This window comes from Aquarana catesbeiana, linkage group LG06 (assembly GCF_042186555.1).
Source record: "Aquarana catesbeiana isolate 2022-GZ linkage group LG06, ASM4218655v1, whole genome shotgun sequence".
NCBI classification, from domain to species: domain Eukaryota; kingdom Metazoa; phylum Chordata; class Amphibia; order Anura; family Ranidae; genus Aquarana; species Aquarana catesbeiana.
The window spans coordinates 230,748,336-230,771,056 of record NC_133329.1 but is presented as its reverse complement, the minus strand read 5'-3'; positions in this window follow the sequence as shown (position 1 = coordinate 230,771,056).

Sequence of the window (22,721 nt, the reverse complement as noted above, 5' to 3'; positions counted from 1 at the left end):
GGCATGGAGCCAGTTAGAGAAATTACGCGGAACAGATTTAGATTTGTCATCTACAAATTTGTCAGAATCCTTTCGATCAAATCGATTATCTTTAGCCGAAGGGATTAAAGACATAATATCAACGTATTCTCCATGTTTAATTTTATCTTTCACCGCAAGAGGCAAATGAAAGCCTAATGCCGTATACACACGAGCGGACTTTCGACGGACTGAACTCCGAAGGACTTTTTGATGGACTTTCGACGAAGTTCCGACGCAACGGACTTACCTACACACGATCACACCAAAGTCCGACTGATTTGAACGTGATGACGTGCAATCGGACTAGAATAGGGAAGTTCATAGCCAGTAGCCAATAGCTGCCCTTGCGTCGTTGTTTTTCAGTCGGACTAGCATACAGACGAACTGATTTTTTGACCGGACTCGAGCCCGTCGGAAAGATTTGAAACATGTTCTATCTCTAAAGTCCGTCTGATTTTTCTACAGCAAAGGTCCGATGAAGCCCACACACGATTGAATTATCCGGCGGATTTGTTTGCTGTCGAAAAGTCTGGTCGTGTGTACACGGCATTAAGGTGACAATTCACAAGGCAGTACTTCACGAAAAGTACTTTCAGGAACTGTAGGAGAATTAATCACATTGGAAAGTACTGGTAACGCAGGAGGCATAGTAGTGTGAAGGAATGTGATGTAGATAATAATAATAGTAATCTGAAAATGTCTATTTTCTTATGTGCATACATATTTTTCTCCTTACTCATTATATAAGTATACAGATTAGCTCTGTTCCTATATTTTCTCAAGATGGCGCGTACCCCCTACCTCCCACACATCAGAAGAACACGGAACTGGAGATAAAACCAAAGAGAGCCAAACCTCGTTATGAAAATTCTCCATCTTCTTTATCTTCTTAACCAATGAGATGTACCTATTAGACTGACATAGCAATGACGTATTTGTGTGTATAAAACATTAACACCGCCTTGAATAAATTAGAAGTGTAACAGTAATGCTATGAGCGTGTCTCAAAGTGTTTACTTTTATATGCATGCATATCACCACTTTCAAAATTAGAGACAGCAGCAGATAACCTTGGGCTCGATTGGAGCTCTTAATCATTTCCATAACAGATGGTGCCGAAACCCGGGACCTCAGGCTACAGTCGAAGTTATACCGCGACAAGCATTCGGGCGTTAATTGAAAGATAACAGAGGGGGTCTTTGCGCAGCCCTAACAGTACCGGTGAGTTGATTTATATTCTTACCACTGTACGACTCTCTTATCTTTCGGTTGACGGCTGGATTCTGTCGGTATGCTGAGACTGTCTTAGAGGCAGGTATTTCCTCGCCTGAGGTTGTTTAACGAACCTGTCAATGGGTTTCTGCTGGCTGTATTTGTTCACTGTCTGCCATTCTTTGGGCTACGAAACTCAGCAGTCTAAAAGTGCTACATGAGTGAATGTGTGTTCTCATCTCCAGACGAGCTGTCGGCCTCTGGCATGAGATAGTTTCCATGTGGCAGTCGTTTATAGACGGGCGTACTCTGGGTTCGAGGAACCTTTGAGGGTTATCTCAGCTGCTGGCTTTGCAGTCTGAAAGTGTTACAGAAGTCTCACCCCAAGAAGAGTTGTCGGCCTCTTGGTGTAGAGCTGTAGAAAAAACGTCTATAAACGGGTTTATTTTGACAGGGTGGTCTGCCCTTGTGGTTATCTTAGCCTGCTGAGGCTTTACGGTTCAGAGAGTGGCAGGTGTAATGTCCTGTCCTGAGTGTATCTGTGGTCTATTGTTTGCTATACATGAGAGGGGGTGGGGACTGGTGAAAGTCAGAGAAGGAGGCTACCCGAAGGATCTGTTGGGTCGCGGGCCGTAGCTCCTCACTACCCCTGATGTGTTTGTTCTTGTTCTGAGATTAACCGTACATTAGTCTTATGAGCTCCCACTGAAGGAATTTGCTGATAAGAACGCTGAGAAAAATATTAACCCCTTGGTTGTACTAGAGAAATGAAAGTGATATTGCAAAGAAGATGTTGAAATAGTTAACAAAGTTGAAAGAAGTGACGAAAGTTATGTTGCAGAAGAAACAGGGAGAAAAATCCTGTGTGATAAAGAAAATTGGATAAAGGAAGTTAAGAAAGATGGCGATTGTATTATGTATGTTTATCACAGAGCTGATGATATGTTGGAACTTGAAACAAAGGAGGGGAGGGACAGTACTGCCCTCCGTCTAACAACCACTCCTTTCTCACCACCCAAGCACAACCCACTGTGACAACTCAGCCCGGCGGCCATCTTAGTGCACCCATGCCTTCACTTTCTACCCAGTCCAGTGCACTTCCTGCCGGCGGCCATCTTGGTACACCCAGTAAGCTTAAACAGCCTGTACCCAGCCCTCCCTGTTTTAAACCAAGATGGTTCATACCACACACCTGTCTTCCCCAATACGGGAGCATCACATTCTCAGGCCGGATATGTTAATGATGAAGAAGCATCTGAGTGGGAAGCCCGACAGCAGGCAGCAAGGCCACCCACTGATTTAACCCCCAATCCGGCTCCAGACTCTCAGTTCCGAGAGGATCTCAAACACATGCTGGCAACCGTAAAGAACAGTGCTTCTTGCCAGACCCTGCCCCAACAACAGTCTCGGTTACCAGAAGGGGCACCAGTGATGTATGTCGCTTTTACTCTATCACAAGCAGCGGCCTTAGTGACAAGTCTGCCTGACCCAGAGAAGCAGCCAATTCCCTTCTACCACAGGATAGTGCAGATACAAGAAACTTACTCAGCTGCCTGGAGAGACTTGATCAGCCTATGCCAAATCAAAGCAGGATATGTCTTTTGGCCAGTCATGCAGATGGCCTTCAATGATGCCTGCCTGACAAGTGCCACTTCCTACACCTCAGGCGTGGAGTTCTGTGCACAACTCCACGACTGGGCAAAGGAGAAGTTGACGGATCAGAAGACCACAATCCAAGATATTACCCAAGATAAAGGGGAGTCTGTGAAGAAGTATCATGCTAGACTCATAAAGGCACACACACACGTTATCAACAGCTTTTGTTTCAGGGCTCAGAGAGGATATCAGAAAAGGCCTGATGGTGGCCCGCCCTGAATACCATTCAATGAAAATGTCTGATTTATTGTTGGTGACAAGAGGTATAGAAAATCAAAAAGGTAAAAAACCAACGCCCCTCATGGTAACCCATGACGAAGATCCCGCCTACACTAGTCTACCACCACTGCTCAATACCAGGGAAAGGATCACCTGTTACAACTGTGGGAAACGGGGTCACTTCAGAAAAGAATGCAGAGCCCCAAGATGTCCCAGATTGACAGGGGTGCAGCCAAAAGTGTGTTGAGGGCGGTGAACCTGCCTAATAGTTCTTTCCTTTCCACTATTGATGTTTCCTGCGTAGGAATGGATGGGGTGCCCCGCTCCAGTCCACTTCCTGATTTGCTTGCCAGATTTGTGGCGTCCTCTACATGTCCCTTGAATCTACTAGGAGCTGATGTGTTGTCCAGACTACAGGCCTCAATCAGGACACGCCTGAAGGGGGGATGAAGTTACATACTCCCCTATCTTTAGAAGACTCATCTGCTTTGTGTTCTCTGCCTCTCCTGATGACACTTAATGAAGCAAAAACTTCAAGTTCAATACTGCAGGAAGTACTTGACAGAATCCCTGCGTGCCTATGGTCCACACGACCGGAAGACAACGGTCACTTAAACGTGCCACCAGTTTCAGTCAAGCTAAAAGAGGGCGCATCATTGCCCCGGAAACCACATTAACCCCAAGAAGAGAACCCCTAAAGGAGAACCAGGTACCTGCTGTGGATGCCTTTGACTGCAAAATACCTCACAGAGGTGGACCTTACAAACGTTTTCTTCAGTGTCCACCCTCACCCCTCCTGCTGGTACCTTTTTGCATTCATCCACGGAAAGAAACGGAAACATACCTAAACAGTTGTGCCACAAGGGGTACAGAACTTTCCAAGCCAGTCTGCAAAAACTATGGCTATCATCCTTGACACATGACAAGAGGAACAGCCGGAAGTGATTCTCTTCCAAGATGTTGTTGACCTTCTCCTTTGTGCAGCTGACTTACCCCCTGTTGAAGTCACCTCAGAAACCCTGTTGTGCTATCTTGCCAACCAGGGGTGCAGAGCCTCAAAGCCCAAATTGCAGTGGTGCTCAACACCTGTCATTTTCCTTGGATTAATTTCCTAGTGCAGAGTATGGATTACAGAAGCCTTCCTACTGATGCTCTGCAATCAGACCCCTTCCAGATGTCTCCTGAAGAAATATCTAAGTTCGAGGCCCTCAAGTGTGCCATCTCAGGCGATAGGGCTCCCAGCCTACGACAAAACGCTCAAGCTCTTTGTATCCGAACGTCTGGGACATGCTGCAGGTGTACTCACCCAATCACACGGCATCAGCCTACGCCCCATAGGATATTATTCCTGTCGGCTGGATGCGGTAGTAAGAGGAGGCCTATTGTGTCTGCGAGCTGGATTTGCTACACAAGCCTTGCTTGACAAAACTTTGAACTTGGTCCTCGGACACTGCCTCGTTGTGCTTGCCCCCCATGATGTTGTTGCCATATTCAACCAAGATCCAGCCGAAACACTTGTCCACTACCAGACACTTGAGACTCCAGTGTTCCCTCCTACTGGACAGCATTACTCTATTAAGTTGTCAAACACTGAACCCTACCACCCTTCTTCCACTTCTCGAGGGGGGAAAGGAGGAGGAGGAGTAGAGTCTTGACTTGTCACCCCCGTGACCCTCGCAGTCACCACTGAAAACACTATTCTACAAGCTGAAGCCTTAACACCGGTGATGTCTACACAGGAGGCAGAGCTATAAGCACTTACTACAGCACGTAAATGGGCAGAGGGAAAAAGAGCCAACATTCATATGGACTCAAGATATGCTTTCAGCATTGCCCATGATTATGGTGTTATCTAGGACAGAGGATTCCTGACGGCTGCAGGAACACCTGTGAAAAATTGATGCCTTGCTTCTCCCAACCCAAGTGACTATTCTGAGTAAAGCACACGACAAAATGAACTCAAAGGAAGCTCGAGGCAATCATCTAGCCAATTCAGCTGCCAAACAGACAGCTGGTGGTCCACGGGAAGTGGACAGCAGGGTGGTAGAAGAAGACCACCCCATGCTTACCTTACAGACTTTCCCAGTGGACAGAGTTTATCTAAAAGAACTACAGGAAACAGCAAGTCCGGATAAGAAGGAAAGCTGGAAACGGAGAGGAACAACTCTCAGAAATGGACTATTCGAGTGCAACAAGAAGCCTTGTCTACCCAGGAGTATGTACCCAGCCGTAGTGCAATGGGCACATGGAGCTGCCCACTTGACAAAGACTTTTATGAACTCTCTTATCAACAAGTGTTGCACCAAGAGTTACTCCACTGACCGACAGCTTCTGCAGATCATGCATTATCTGCACCAAATGTAACCCAGGATGCACAGAAGATGCACAGAAGAAGCACCTGGCAAAAGCCCTATACCCCATTCCAGAGGATGCAAATTGATCATTCTCAAGTGCCAAGAAGTGACAGATTCGAATACGCCCTAGTGGAAGTGGTCATGACTTCCAGGACCACAACTAAGAAATTACTGAGTGAGATAGTATGTAGATTTGGGGTCCCAGAGGTAATATTGAGAGATCAGGGACCAACCCTAACAACAACCCTTACAAAAGAGATTTGGGCAACACTGGGGGTTCAGTTGGCACTACACATCCCATACCACCCTCAAAGTAGCGGGAAGGTAGAAAGGATGAATGGGACACTAAAAACAGGATGTTAAAGATGGCCCAAGAGACTAACATGAGTTGGCCAGACAGTTAGCCCATTGCCCTGTTCAGTGTCAGACACACCCCCAGGGGAAACATGCCCTATTCCCTTATAAAATTTTGTTTGGTTCAGCTCCCAGACTTGGTTGTTACTTTCCACAACAGTTACAGTTGCAGTCTGATGTGTTGACTAATTATGTAACCACATTATCACGAGAATTAACCTGAATGCATGTCCAGGTGTTTTCTTCCATTCCAGATCCTGAATTAGATACAGGAACACACCAACTACTGTCTGGAGATCCTTGAGCCAAGTTATGATGGTCCATTCCAAGTTTTGCTGACCACAGCTACCTCAGTCAAGTTGGCCAGGAAGAACACCTGAATGCACGCTTATCACTGCAGGAGAGCGTATTTTCGGGTGCTGCATATCCTTTTTCTGTTTGATCTAGGGGGGAGGGGCCCAGGAGGTGGCCATCACAAAAATGATAACATAATTACATTTTGGTGTAACTCTTCAGGTACACATGTGACCACCTTTACCTTAGATTACTGTGACATAGTACCTTGTCCGTTTGACCCTTCATGGTGATGCCATTGGTACAGTGATATCCCTGACGGTAAGGACATATATGTATGCCACACAGACAGTTACTGGGGACAGAGTTGTGGTTTCTGTGGGGGCCAGTGGGTTGGAACACAGGGCCAGACTGGGCGATCACAGAGTGCATTAGACAAAAAAAGATGAAAATAGAAAGCCCCCATATCCTAACCAAAGATACCCCTGATACATACACTGACCCAGCACACAGTCAGAGGAGGAAGCGAGCAGCTCTCTCCGGAAGCTTTTGATCCTCATGTATACATACATGTCATAGGGGTTTCAAGGGGGGTCCCTGATGAATTTAAAGCCAGGGATCAGGTAAAAGCTGGTTTTGAGTCTTTGATCCCCATAACAACTGTCAGCAAGAATGTAGATTGGATTAACTACATGTCATGGTTATGCAATAGAGTTTGTCGATCAGCATACCTGTCTCCATGTGTTCATCTCTAGAGACCAGCTGACCCTCACCAGACTGCTTTTGTAACCTCCCCTATAAGCATGGCCCCACCCCAGGCCCTATCAGGGAACCCTATATTAACCCGTGCACTGCAAGCCAGCAGTGCTGATCAACCACTGTGTGTTAGCCTCTGTGTGTACTTGCTATGTTTCCTACATCTGATTTCTGTTACCGACTTTGGCCTGTTCCCGGCCATCCCTGTTTGCCTGTGACCCTGATGTTCCAGACAGCTCCCTCCTTCCTCTTCTCCTGTAGTCTACCGTGAGCGTGAGCTGTGAGACCCTGGGGGCTGCAACCTGGAGCCAGACTGCAGCGCAGTCCATCCTCACCACTAGAGGCTCTGGTGAACACCTGCTGGCTCTTAGACTCCGCACCCTGGGGAATCTATGCTCTAGCTCCCAGTGGGATCTGTGTCAGTGATCCAGTAGACCTGATTCCTGAACCTCCCAGGGTACAATCCGCAGCAGTCAGCCATAGGGACCACTACCTTGCGGTGCATTCCTGATCCCAACGGTGTGCATCTGTCACCCAGCCTCTAGGTGACCTGACACTACACATATTATAACCAACAGAGATTTGTAAATTACTCTAAAGATGCCCTCCAGGGAATTTCTGATCAGTTAGCCCCCACTTCCTACATGACATTCCAGGACCGGATGGCCTTAGACATGGTGCTATCTGGGAAAGGAGGTGTTTTGTAAAATCATAGGAAAAAACGGGAACCTGTTGTACATACATTCCTGATAATACTGGGCCAAATGGTAAGGTTACTCTAGCTATAAAGAAATTAGAAGATCTGTCACTGGAGTTGAAGAAGAACTCAGGTATCACAGACCCATGGGATCAATACTTTAGCTGGATGAGTGGGTGGCAGAAGGTGCTCGCCCAGATACGGGTAAGGGTATTAATAATCCTGGTTCTTTTAGCCCTGATTATATGCTGTATTCTACCTTTTGTAAAAAAGTTAATGAGTAAGGCTGTAGACAATAGCACACCTACATTTCTCCACCAAGAAGAAGAGGACCTCCTTATGATGGAAGATGACAAACCCTTCACTCCTCTACAGTCACTCCCTGTCCATAATCTCACAATCCTATAGGGTTTTAGGGATAGATAGCGCCTGACTGCACCTCTCCAGCTGTATTGAGGAGGGAAGTGAACAGTTGCTGCCCAATTCTATATACAGCCTAAAAGAGTTGCTGAGGAGAAGGGCCAGGCCAAAGTGGGACCTTTAGTATTAGGGACAGAAAAGAGAAAATAGTCATTTTAGGGGGGATTGTGAAGGAATGTGATGTAGATAATAATAATAGTAATCTGAAAATGTCTATTTTCTTATGTGCATACATATTTTTCTCCTTACTCATTATATAAGTATACAGATTAGCTCTGTTCCTATATTTTCTCAAGATGGCGCGTACCCCCTACCTCCCACACATCAGAAGAACGCGGAACTGGAGATAAAACCAAAGAGAGCCAAACCTCGTTATGAAAATTCTCCATCTTCTTTATCTTCTTAACCAATGAGATGTACCTATTAGACTGACATAGCAATGACGTATTTGTGTGTATAAAACATTAACACCGCCTTGAATAAATTAGAAGTGTAACAGTAATGCTATGAGCGTGTCTCAAAGTGTTTACTTTTATATGCATGCATATCACCACTTTCAAAATTAGAGACAGCAGCAGATAACCTTGGGCTCGATTGGAGCTCTTAATCATTTCCATAACAGAAGCAGAGGACTCCGCATTAAAACCGGAACCAGAACCGGTATGCAACCAAACTTGTTCAATTCCTGCATTAGTACTAGTCATAGGCGATTTATTTTGTCTTAATTTTTCAACTAAATTACTAAAATTACGTGCAAAATCACATAAATCTTGATAATTTTGTAACTCACCAGACGGAGTCAGTGGAACAGGCATTGGAACATGCGCAGCATTCTGCAGATCCTCAGCAACAGCATTTTCAACAGCATTAGAACCAGTGGCAAAGGCAGAAACAGCTGATGACGACTTTTGAGCTTGAGTAAGGTTAGATGTCTGCAAACAGTCTGAAGCAGAAATGGTTAACGAGGAAGAAAGGACAGATGATATAAAGTCAGGAGTGTTATAGGGCGTACACACGGTCGGACTTTGTTCGGACATTCCGACAACAAAATCCTAGGATTTTTTCCGACGGATGTTGGCTCAGACTTTTTTTGTCTACACACGGTCGCACAAAGTTGTCGGAATTTCCGATCGCCAACCACGCGGTCACGTACACCACGTACGAATAGACTAGAAAAGGCCGGTTCAGAACCAAGCGCGGCATCCTTTGGGCTCCTTTTGCTAATCTCGTGTTAGTAAAAGTTTGGTGAGAGACGATTCGCGCTTTTTCAGACTCGTGGCTTTCAGATCGTTTTCTGCCGTTCAGTTTGTGCTTGTGGGTTTGTATCTGCTCTTCAGTGCGTGCAGCAAGTTCCGCGTGACTTTAAGTAGTCATTGTATTCTTGTTCGTTCGTTACTGTTTTTCAGGTCGCTCTTCACAGGCATTGCTGTTCTTCAGTGCGTTCTGTTACTTCGTTCTGAGCAGCCGACCGTTTTCTAGCCATGTTGCGTATGCTTACTCCTCGTAGAGTTCGTGCTGTGCGGGGGCTTGGTGTTGGGGTCCTGACCTTGACACAAGTCCAGTCCATGAACAGGGTGGGGAGGAGTTCATGGACCAAGAATTGGTTGCTTCAGCGTGACCAGTTCTCTCATATGCCTTTGCTCCGTGAGATCCGTGAGAATAATCCTGATGATTTCAGGAACTTTCTCAGGATGACGGACCCCGTATGTCACCATTTGTTGGCTTCGCTGACCCCCTATATTAGCAGGCAGGATACCTGCATGAGGCAAGCCATCACTCCGGAGCAGAGGTTGGTCGCTACCCTGCGGTATTTGGCGACAGGGAGAAGCCTGCAGGACTTGAAGTTCTCGACAGGCATCTCCCCCCAGGCTCTGGGGATCATTATCCCAGAGACCTGTTCTGCCATCATACAGGTCCTGCAGAAGGAGCATATGAAGGTAAGATTTTTATCCTTTTATATCACATTTTATTGTATTGAATGTTTGCTAATATATTGTATTTCTTTCCTCATTCCCTAATTACCATGATTGTAATATGCTGTGAATGTCCCCTTTGTTCTCATTCATGCTGGATTTTTAGGTAATTATTATTTTATGTCCTTCATACATATTTGCCCTTCAATAACCTCCCCAGCATGGTGTCTCCTGGCCCTATATTCACCTCATGTAGTCACTTAACAATGTATTTTATCAGCTCCATAGTAGTGCTTTACCCCAAACACCCCCTAAAATGTTTGGAAATGTTATTTTTGCTTTAAATTCAGGCAGAGTGCCAGAGGCTTTTTTTTTGTGGTGTCCCCAAATAATTTTTAGTAACCCTCCCTCCCCCAACTGCTAAGTCAGCTGATCCCAATTCTCTATCTATCCTCAATCATCTATCTGCTGACTTTGCCAAACCCATACACACTATACCCATCTCTTTTGTGCTCAGATTTATGGATGAATTCCCCAAAGCATGTAGTGCAAGGGTCTGCCTGTATACTTTCAAATGGTACTGTTTAAAGTTTTGGGATCCTATTATTATCTTGATAGGTAATAGCAGAATGTCCAAATGTCCTCAAATGTGTACAATGTGTATTTATATCTTTGTATTTTGACACTTCTTACCTGTCCAGTGGACTGCCAATAGTGTAACTAAGGAGGGGCTGTTCCAAGTAATACCCATTATTTAGGCATTCATCTCTCAATGAAGTGAAGAGGGTTACCTGTCCAAGATTTCCACACACCCCCTATAATGTTAGAAATGGCCCATGAGAGGGGGGGGAGGGGGAATATGATAGATGTACCTTATACTTTGGCGTTGTTAAATTCCCCTTAATAAATGCTATCTGGAGGTTGCCCCATAATGTTTGTGTCTAATCTGCTTGCCATGTTTCAGAGTAAAAATAGTAATGTTTATTTTTTTTTCCTCAACAGTTTCCTTCCACGCCACAGGAATGGCAGACTGTGGCCTCCCACTTTGCCGAGCGGTGGGACTTTCCTAACTGCGGAGGGGCAATTGATGGGAAACACGTCCACATCGTCCCACCACCCAACTCGGGGTCGTACTATTATAATTACAAGGGGTTCAATAGTATAGTGATGTTGGCGGTGGTGTCGGCTAATTACGACTTCTTGTATGTGGACGTGGGGAAGAATGGCCGGATGTCCGATGGTGGAGTCATTGCCCAGACGGAGTTCTACAGGCGTCTCCAGAATGGCAGTTTGGACTTGCCAGCTCCAGAGGACAATGTGGAAGGACTCCCATTTGTGTTCGTTGCTGATGAAGCGTTTGCGCTGGGGGACCACCTGATGCGGCCATTCCCAATGAGGACCCTCACCCCGGAACAGAGGGTTTTTAATTACCGGCTGGCCAGAGCCCGAAGAGTGGTGGAGAACACATTTGGAATCCTGGCCAGCCGGTTCCGCCTATTTATGACACCCATCCATATGGCGGAGTATAAACTGAACCATATTATACTTGCGTGCTGTGTTCTCCATAACTTTTTAAGGAAACATTCGGCCAACTATGCTGGCTCAGTTGGGCCTGAGGCCGGAATGATACATCAAACCACACTGACGGCGCTTGAAAGTGGCCGTCCTGGCTTGCCCTCCCTGAGTGCCCGTGATGTCCGGTTACGCTACCTGGAGTTCTTTGCGGGTAGGGGGGCTATCAATATGCCAGACAATCTGTGAAGCCTTTTTATAATAAAAAAAAAAAAGAAATTCTTTGTGGACATTTACTGCTTGTGTTTGTTCTAGCTGACCCTGACAGAAATGTGTTGAGTCCAGAAAATGTCGTGATTGTGTAACCTTATTATACAAAGCACTGTTGGCTGTTATTTACTAAATGCAAAAACACATTTCACTACAAGTGCACTTGCAACTGCACTGAAACTGCACTTGTAGTGCAAAGAGGATTTGCCCTTAGGAAATAACCCCCATTTTTGCTGAAAACAGCAATTACATCACCCCAAAAGTGTTGTAGTGTTGAGACAATAATCCACACATTCTTGAGTGACCAACTTTTTTATACCTGCACAATTACATGTGCATTTACCAAAGGTTTTTAAAACAAACCAACATGTTTGTTGTATAACAATTTTTGGGGTGGCATTATCAAAAATCGAAATGTCCATTTAAGATAAAACAGGCCTGTGTAAAACCAACAAGAAAGACAAAAAACTTGAACTTACAAAGTTCACATTAGGTAAAACCTGAAGGCTATATCAGACATCAGTATTTAGGAACTGGGTTTGATATAGCGTTCAGATGGGGGGAAATCACCCCTGGAAAAGCCAAATTTGGAAGATGCACACCAATTTACGAATGTCAACATGTGCTAGCTGCCATCAGGGGGGATCAAGGGACGTGCTTTGGGGGAGCAAGCCCTTCCTCACCGCTACTTTATAATTGAGGAAGGGGTTGCACCCCCAAAACGCGTCCATTGATCTCCCGTGATGGCAGATAGCACATGTTGGCACACTGTGTGCATCCTCCAAATTTGGCTTTTCAAAACATTGCAAAAAGTTTTAAAAGATTGGACCACAATCCAAAAAGTGATTTTGTGGGGTTTTAAATTCGCCCCAAAACATCAATGATGTTATTATTTTTTTTAATCACATCATTGATTTTTTGCTGTATGTTTTGCAGTTCTACATTACACCCCATGATCTCCCTGATCAGGATTACGATCACCTAAAAAGAGAGAAACAAAACAAAAATAGGTATCAAAAATCTGCCGGCATCCATCTCTTACCTGAGTCTGTGGTCACAGACACTCACCTGTTGTGGTGCCAATCTCCACCAAATCTTCTTCTTCCTCCTGCTCTTCCTGGGTTGGTGTTATTCCCCCTCCTTCCATAGGTGGGGGGTCTGTGGTCTCCTCGGATGAGGGGTGTCCTCCGAGTCTTTTCTCCCCTATGTAAAACAAAAATGGTATAATTAGCACACAGATATTTGATGGCAGAACTATAAATAGGAAACATTGCTTGGAAGTGGGGTACAATTGTCAATTTTAGCCGCGTTCCAAGATGTCTTTTTTTTATTGCCCTTTGTCAAGCTGCAATACTTTACCTGTTTAGTACAAGCTTCACAGATGGAGACCCCCCTATAGTATACACTGGAGCACCTGTGTGGCCCCCCTAATAAAAATGGTGTTCTGGGGTCCCACACTAGTGCTCCAGTGTCCAGATGTGAAAACAGCTGCTCAGTGTCCTCTCCTTACACAGAATCTAGTTTCCATTTCATTCGAGTAACAAACCCATCTACACAAACAAATATTTGGCACCCAAGTAGGCCCCAAAAAAATGTGGGAAAATGCATATGGCCTAAACAATGGTGTTTTAGAGGCCGAAAGAAAAATGTTTGATACGAATGAATAATGGGCCCATGAACATTAAAGTTGCCCTTTTAAACGTTACAATTAAGAAAAGCATATGGAGCAGCACGAACGGAATAAAGATAGAAAGAATAGGAACACAGCACAACTACCTACTTTTTTGCAGCACTCTTTCGGTACTGCTCTGGCTCTCTTAATTTCAGGTCCGACCACCGCTTCCTGAGCTGATCTTTCGATCGTCGTACCCCGAAATTCTTGTGCAGACTTTTGATCACTTTCGCCATGATCTTGGCCTTTCTGAAATTGGGGTTGGGGTAAGGCCCATACTTTCCGTCATAGTCGGACTTCTTCATGATGTCGACCATCTCCAACATCTCCCCAAAGGACATATTTGTGGCCTTAAAACGTCTCCTTCTGGATCGGGACGTGTCCGGATCCGGGCTTTCCTCCTCCTCCTCCTCGTTCCTGCAATTATCACGCACCTGCTGTGACTCCGCCATGTGCTCTTCCCCCACTGCGCCGAACTAAAAGGGGTGGGGAATAGACTAGAAAGAACGTCAGGGGCGGACGGAGTTACACGCATGCGCAGTGTGTATAAAGCGTAACACGCGTGCGTATTACGTGCGATCTGTGAGCGGAGGAAGGAGCATTGGACGCGCCGATCGTAAGAACGAAGGTAAGAGACAAACTTGTGCCTATACTGCTTCTACATTGAGGCCTATATTGTAACAAGATTAGGAGAGTTTTGTCTGACATTAGGCTTTGTCTTGTGTTGTGTCTTGCAGTGAACATGGATATGCTATTGAAAGACAATGACTTCATGTCAGTATTCGTAGATATGTTAAGGGAGCTGCCCTGTCTGTGGGAGATTAAACACCCCCATTTCAAGAACCAAGCAAAGAGGAAGGCAGCACTGGTGAAATTGTGTGAAATTGTGAAGCAGGTGATCCCCACGGCAGACATCACCTATTTAAAGATATTAATTGGTGGGCTGAGGAGCACATATCTAAGGGAGCGCAAGAAGGTCCTGGATTCACAGAGATCCGGAGCAGCAGATGACATCTATGTCCCCAGGATGTTGTACTACGACAGGCTGCATTTTCTGGCAGGCCAGACTGAATCCAGGCCATCCCTCTCCAGTCTTCCTTCCACGCTTCCTTCCCCCCCGGCTGAGGCTTCTGACGCCCAACCTGGGCCTTCCAGGCCACATGTGGAGGAGCCCAGATTGAGCCAGGTATAGCATTCCTCTAAATATTTCTGCTTGTCCAATCAATGATTTTAACTAGATGTTAGTTTGGAGTACTAATTTAGGATTGTGATTAGGGATGAGCCGAACACCCCCCTGTTCGGTTCGCACCAGAACATGCGAACAGGAAAAAAGTTCGTTCGAACACGCGAACACCGTTAAAGTCTATGGGACACGAACATGAATAATCAAAAGTGCTAATTTTAAAGGCTAATATGCAAGTTATTGTCATAAAAAGTGTTTGGGGACCTGGGTCCTGCCCCAGGGGACATGGATCAATGCAAAAAAAGTTTTAAAAACGGCCGTTTTTTCAGGAGCAGTGATTTTAATAATGCTTAACCACTTGAGGTCCGGGCCATAGCCGAATGACGGCTACAGCGCGGACCTCAATCTCCGGGAGGACGTCATAGGACGTCCTCTCCTGTGCACGCGCACCGCGCGCACCCTGCAGGGCGCGCGGCGTGCGCGCTGTGATCACCGAGTCACGGAGACTCGGATGATCACAGATCCGAGTAAGGGGCCGGTCCCGGCCCCTTACCATGTGATCAGCTGTCAGCCAATGACAGCTGATCACATGATGTAAACAAAACACGGTGATCGGTTTCGTTTTCTCCTCATGCTGAGAGCGTGAGGAGGAAAAAAAAGCCGATCATAGGCTTATGTGAAAGGGACATCGGTCCCGAAGAGGAAGGAGGCACAGATGCCTCATCTGTGCCTCCAAGTGCCATTTGTTATTGCCACCTGCCAGTGCCCACAGTGCCCACAAGTGCCACCAACAATGCCCACAAGTGCCACCAACAATGCCCACAATTGCCACCAACAATGCCCACAAGTGCCACCAACAATGCCCACAAGTGCCACCTAGCAGTGCCACCTAGCAGTGCTGCCAATCAGTGCCCAATCAGTGCCCAACACTGCCACCCATCAGTGCCCATCACCGCCACCCATCAGTGCCCATCACTGCCACCTATCAGTGCCCATCACTGCCACCTCATCGGCGTACATCAACAAAGGAGAAAAATTACCTGTTTGCAAAAATTTATAACAAAATATAAAAAAATATAATTTTTTTTTTTTAAATTCTGTCTTTTTCAATTTTTTTAACAAAAAATAAAAAACGCAGAGGTGATCAAATACCATCAAAAGAAAGCTCTATTTGTGGGAAAAAAATTATAAAAATTTCATTTGGGTACAGTGTTGTATGACCACGCAATTGTCATTCAAAGTGCGACAGCGCTAAAAGCTGAAAATTGGTCTGGACAGGAGGGGGGTTTAAGTGCCCAGTAAGCAAGTGGTTAAAGTCAAACAATAAAAGTGTAATATCCCTTTAAATTTCGTACCTGGGGGGTGTCTATAGTATGCCTGTAAAGGGGCGCATGTTTCCTGTGTTTAGAACAGTCTGACAGCAAAATGACATTTTGAAGGAAAAAACTCATTTAAAACTACCCGCGGCTATTAATGCATTGCCGACAATACACATAGAAGTTCATTGATAAAAACGGCATGGGAATTCCCCAAAGGGGAACCCCGAACCAAAATTAAAAAAAAAAAATGACGTGGGAGTCCCCCTAAATTCCATACCAGGCCCTTCAGGTCTGGTATGGATATTAAGGGGAACCCCGGCCAAAATTAAAAAAAAAAAATGACGTGGGGTTCCCCCTAAATTCCATACCAGACCCTTCAGGTCTGGTATGGATTTTAAGGGGAACCCCGCGCCAAAAAAAAAAAAAAAACGGCGTGGGGTCCCCCCAAAAATCCATACCAGACCCTTATCCGAGCACGCAACCTGGCAGGCCGCAGGAAAAGAGGGGGGGACGAGAGTGCGGCCCCCCCCTCCTGAACCATACCAGGCCACATGCCCTCAACATTGGGAGGGTGCTTTGCGGTAGCCCCCAAAACACCTTGTCCCCATGTTGATGAGGACAAGGGCCTCATCCCCACAACCCTGGCCGGTGGTTGTGGGGGTCTGCGGGCGGGGGGCTTATCGGAATCTGGAAGCCCCCTTTAACAAGGGGACCCCCAGATTCCGACCCCCCCCCTGTGTGAAATGGTAAGGGGGTACAAAAGTACCCCTACCATTTCACTAAAAAACTGTCAAAAATGTTAAAAATGACAAGAGACAGTTTTTGACAATTCCTTTATTTAAATACTTCTTCTTTCTTCTATCTTCCTTCATCTTCTGGTTCTTCTGGTTCTTCTGGCTGTTCTGGTTCTTCCTCCGGCGTCCTCGTCCAGCATCTCCTCCGCGGCGTCTTCTATCTTCTTCTCCTCGGGCCGCTCCGCACCCATGGCATGGGGGGAGGCTCCCGCTCTTCTCTTCTTCTTTTCTTCTTTTCTTCTTTTCTTCTCTTCTTCTCTTCTTCTCTTCTTCTCTTCTTCTCTTCTTCATTTTCTTCTCCGGGCCGCTCCACACCCATGCTGGCATGGAGGGAGGCTCCCGCTGTGTGACGGCGCTCCTCGTCTGACAGTTCTTAAATAATGGGGGGCGGGGCCACCCGGTGACCCCGCCCCCCTCTGACGCACGGGACATGACGGGACTTCCCTGTGGCATTCCCCGTGACGTCACAGGGAAGTCCCGTCAAGTCACCGTGCGTCAGAGGGGGGCGGGGTCACCGGGTGGCCCCGCCCCCCCGTTATTTAAGAACTGTCAGACGAGGAGCGCCGTCACACAGCGGGAGCCTCCCTCCATGCCAGCATGGGTGCGGAGCGGCCCGGAGAAGAAAATGAAGAAGAGAAGAAAAGAAGAAGAGAAGAAGAGAAGAAGATGAAGAAGAGCGGGAGCCTCCCCCCCATGCCATGGGTGCGGAGCGGCCCGAGGAGAAGAAGATAGAAGACGCCGCGGAGGAGATGCTGGACGAGAACGCCGGAGGAAGAACCAGAAGAGCCAGAAGAACCAGAAGAACCAGAAGATGAAGGAAGATAGAAGAAAGAAGCCGTATTTAAATAAAGGAATTGTCAAAAACTGTCTCTTGTCATTTTTAACATTTTTGACAGTTTTTTAGTGAAATGGTAGGCCCTTACCATTTCACATGGGGGGGCCGGGATCTGGGGGTCCCCTTGTTAAAGGGGGCTTCCAGATTCCGATAAGCCCCCCGCCCGCAGACCCCCACAACCACTGGCCAGGGTTGTGGGGATGAGGCCCTTGTCCTCATCAACATGGGGACAAGGTGTTTTGGGGGGCTACCCCAAAGCACCCTCCCAATGTTGAGGGCATGTGGCCTGGTACGGTTCAGGAGGGGGGGGCGCACTCTCGTCCCCCCTTTTTTCCTGCGGCCTGCCAGGTTGCGTGCTCAGATAAGGGTCTGGTATGGATTTTTGGGGGGACCCCACGCCGTTTTTTTTTTTTTTTTTTTTTTGGAGCGGGGTTCCCCTTAAAATCCATACCAGACCTGAAGGGTCTGGTATGGAATTTAGGGGGAACCCCACGTCATTTTTTTTAAAAAATTTGGGCCGGGGTTCCCCTTAATATCCATACCAGACCTGAAGGGCCTGGTATGGAATTTAGGGGGACTCCCACGTCATTTTTTTTAAAAATTTTGGTTCGGGGTTCCCCTTTGGGGAGTTCCCATGCCGTTTTTATCAATGAACTTCTATGTGTATTGTCGGCAATGCATTAATAGCCGCGGGTAGTTTTAAATGAGTTTTTTCCTTCAAAATGTCATTTTGCTGTCAGACTGTTCTAAACACAGGAAACATGCGCCCCTTTACAGGCATACTATAGACACCCCCCAGGTACGAAATTTAAAGGGATATTACACTTTTATTGTTTGACTTTAAGCATTATTAAAATCACTGCTCCTGAAAAAACGGCCGTTTTTAAAACTTTTTTTTGCATTGATCCATGTCCCCTGGGGCAGGACCTGGGTCCCCAAACACTTTTTATGACAATAACTTGCATATTAGCCTTTAAAATTAGCACTTTTGATTTCTCCCATAGACTTTTAAAGGGTGTTCCGCGGCATTCGAATTTGCCACGAACACCCCGAATTGTTCGCTGTTCGGCGAACTTGCGAACAGCCAATGTTCGAGTCGAACATGAGTTCGACTCGAACTCGAAGCTCATCCCTAATTGTGATTGATGAAGCAAAAAATAAAACCATGTCCCTTTTTCATACACAGGGAAGTCTCAGCCAGGAGGTGGCCAGGCCGAGCCGGCTGGCTGATTTGCAGGTCCCTCCACCCCCCCTGTAAAGAGAAAGTGGCAGGAGGAGGAGTGCCCTAGAGGAGGCTGCCAGAGGACTCTTTTGGAGGGCTACAGAGGTCCTGGGAGCACCACACACCGTGGAGGAGGACATTGCTGCCACCATTGCCTATAAAATGCAGAGGATGGAGGAGGGCCAACAAGCCATGTGTGAGTCCCTCATATTGGAGGCTCTTAACAAAGGTATGAGGGGCCAAATTACAGCTCAGACACACCTTTGCGATGGTCCTCCTCCTCCTCCTGCAGGTCCTCCTCCTCGTCCTCCCTCTCCTCCAGGTCCTCCCAGTCCTCCTCCAGGTCCTACTCCTCCTCCTGCCACATCTCCAACTGCACAGCCACAGCCGGGAAGGAAGCGTGGAAGGAAGACCAGAAAGTGAGGACCCTGGATCCAGTCTGGTTGGCCAAAAAATGCAGCCTCTTGTGGTACCACAGCCTGGGGACACACATGTCATCTGCTGCTATCCGGATCTCTGCGAATTCTGGACCAGACTGCCCTCCCTTACATATGGACTCCTCAGGCCACCAATTTTGATGTTCAAGAATTGATGTCTGCCGTGGGGGTTCCAGGCTTCGCTAATTTCTCATGTTGATCCAGTGTTGCCTCCCTCTTTGTTTGGTTCTGATACCTTAATAAAGGATTTTTGTTTTGAATTATACTCTCCTATGTGTTTTACTTCAAAAATTACAGTTTTTTTGTGAGGATTCAGGTACATTTCAAATATACAATGTGAAATGAACAAGGGACACCAACAACAAACAATCTCCTGGAGATTAAATAATAAAAGATATCAATGGTGTTGGGGTAACTTGACACACAAAAATATTCTGGAGTAAAAATAACATTGAACAAAGATCAGCCTTTGAAAAAATACAAACATTAAATAAAAAAAAAAGGCTTAAAATCCCCCCAAAAAATTAAAAAAAAAACAAAAAATTATGTCAGATGTGACAACTAATAACAATATATTCAGGGAATCCCAATAAAAAAACAAAAATAAAACTTTGTGAGAAGTGTGTGTGAATATGAGCAGCAAAACTACTTCATTCTTGTCACATTATAAAGAAGAAGAGAGTGCGCTGTATTAAACCATTTTTAACATTGCAGCGTGACGAAAGTGCTGTATCCATTGCGAACGCTAAGTTTACCAGAACGAGCTGTTCCGTCTTGGAATTTCTTCTGAGCATGCGTGGCACTTTGTGCGTCGGAACAGGCCACACACGGTCAGAATTGACGCGATCGGATTTTGTTATCGGAAAATTTTATCTCCTGCTCTCCAACTTTGTGTGTCGGAAAATCCGATGGAAAATGTTTGATGGAGCCCACACACGGTCGGAATTTCCGACAACACGCTCCGATCGGACATTTTCCATCGGAAAATCCGACCGTGTGTACGGGGCATTAGAGTTTTTTGAAAGTACATTTCTCTGTTGAGAGCTGCGGGACTTTTCGATGCACTAGGTCCAGCGGACCGGACCCCGTCGGACAATTCGACCGTGTGTGGGCTCCAGCGGACTTTTTTTCCCCAAAAGTCCGACAGTCCTATGGTCCCGTACACACGATCGGACATTGATCAGACATTCTGACAACAAAATCCATGGATTTTTTCCGACGGATGTTGGCTCAAACTTGTTTTGCGTACACACAGTCGCACAAAGTTGTCAGAATTTCCGCTCGCTAAGAACGCGGTGACGTACACCACGTACGACGAGACTAGAAAAGGCCAGTTCAGAACCAAGCGTGGCACCCTTTGGGCTCCTTTTGCTAATCTCGTGTTAGTAAAAGTTTGGTGAGAGACAATCGTTTTCTGCTGTTCAGTTTGTGCTTGTGGGTTTGTATCTGCTCTTCAGTGCGTGCAGCAAGCTACGCGTGACTCCTGTCATTGTGTTCTTGTTCGTTCGTTACTGTTTTTTAGGTCGCTCTACACAGGCCTTGCTGTTCTTCAGTGCGTTCTGTTACTTCGTTCTGAGCAGCCGACCGTTTTCTAGCCATGTTGCGTATACGTACTCCTCGTAGAGTTCGTGCTGTGCGGGGGCTTGGTGTTGGGGTCCTGACCTTGACACAAGTCCAGTCCATGAACAGGGTGGGGAGAAGTTCATGGACCAAGAATTGGTTGCTCCAGCGTGACCAGTTCTGTCATATGCCTTTGCTCCGTGAGATCCGTGAGAATAATCCTGATGATTTCAGGAACTTTCTCCGGATGACGGACCCCGTATTTCACAGTTTGTTGGCTTTGCTGACCCCCTATATTAGCAGGCAGGATACCTGCATGAGGCAAGCCATCACTCCGGAGCAGAGGCTAGTCCCCACCCTGCGGTACTTGGTGACGGGGAGAAGCCTGCAGGACCTTAAGTTCTCGACAGGCATCTCCCCCCAGGCTCTGGGTATCATTATCCCGGAGACCTGTTCTGCCATCATACAGGTCCTGCAGAAGGAGTTTATTAAGGTAAGATTTTTATCCTTTAACATCACATTTTATTGTATATAATGTTTGCTAATACAGGGGGTCCCCTACTTACAAACCTCCGACTTACAAACGACTCCTACTTACAAACGGAAGGAGACAACAGGAAGTGAGAGGAAATCTACCCCTAGGAAGGAAAATTCACTCCTGTAAGAGTTAACATGGGAAAAAGGTGTCTCCACTGATGCTTTATCACCAATCCTTATTTCCCTAATAGCCCCAAATTTTCAAAATCCAATTGTCATTGGGACAGAAAGTGAGGTGAAATCTTCTGAACAGGGGCACAGACAGCAAAACAAATGTTACAGGAATGATAACCCTTCCCTAGACTATCTAAAAAACTTAAAAATAGATTTTTTGGCTGGAGCGACACTTAAAAAATGTACCTGTTCTGACTTACAAACAGATTCAACTTAAGAACAAACCTAAAGTCCCTAACTTGTTTGTAACCTGGGGACCCCCTGTATATTGTATTTCTTTCCTCATTCCCTAATTACCATGATTGTAATATGCTGTGAATGTCCCCTTTGTCCTCGTGCATGCTGGATTTTTATGTAATTATTTTTGTTGTCCTTCATACATATTTGCCTTCACTTACCTCCCCAGCATGGTCTCCTGCCCCTATATTCACCTCATGTAGTCACTTAACATTGTATTTTGGCAGCTCCATAGTAGTGCTTTACCCTAAATACCCCCTAAAATGTTTTTAAATGTGATTTGTGCTTTAAATTCAGGCAGAGTGCCAGAGGCTTTTTTTTGGGTGTCCCCAAATCATTTTTAACCCTCCCTCCCCCCAACTGCTAAGTCAGCTGATAACAAATCTCTATCTATCCTCAATCATCTATCTGCTGACTTTGCCAAACCCATACACACTATACCCACCTCTTTTGTGCTCAGATTTATGGATGAATTCCCCAAAGCATGTAGTGCAAGGGCCTGCCTGTATACTTTCAAATGGTACTGTTTCAAGTTTCTGTATACTATTATTATCTTGATAGGTAATAGCAGAATGTCCAAATGTGCTAAAATGTGTACAGTGTGTATTTATATCTTTGTATTATGACAGTTCTTACCTGTCTAGTGGGCTGTCAATAGTGTAACTAAGGAGGGGCTGTTCAAAGTAATATCCATTATTTAGGCATTCATCTCTCAATGAAGTGGAGAGGGTTACCTGTCCAAGAGCCCCCCTATAATGTTAGAAATGGCCCATGAGAGGGGGGGAGAGGGGGAATCTGATAGGTGTACCTTATACTTTGGTCTTTAAAAACTCCCTCAAATAAATGTTATCTTGATGTTGGGCAAGAATGTTTGTGTCTAATCTGCTTTCCCTGTTTATGTGCAAAATGACTAAATTTTTTTTTTGTTTGACTCCACAGTTTCCTTCCACGCCACAGGAATGGCAGACTGTGGCCTCCCACTTTGCCCAGCGGTGGGACTTTCCTAACTGTGGAGGGGCAATTGATGGGAAACACATCCACATCGTCCCACCACCCAACTCGGGGTCGCACTA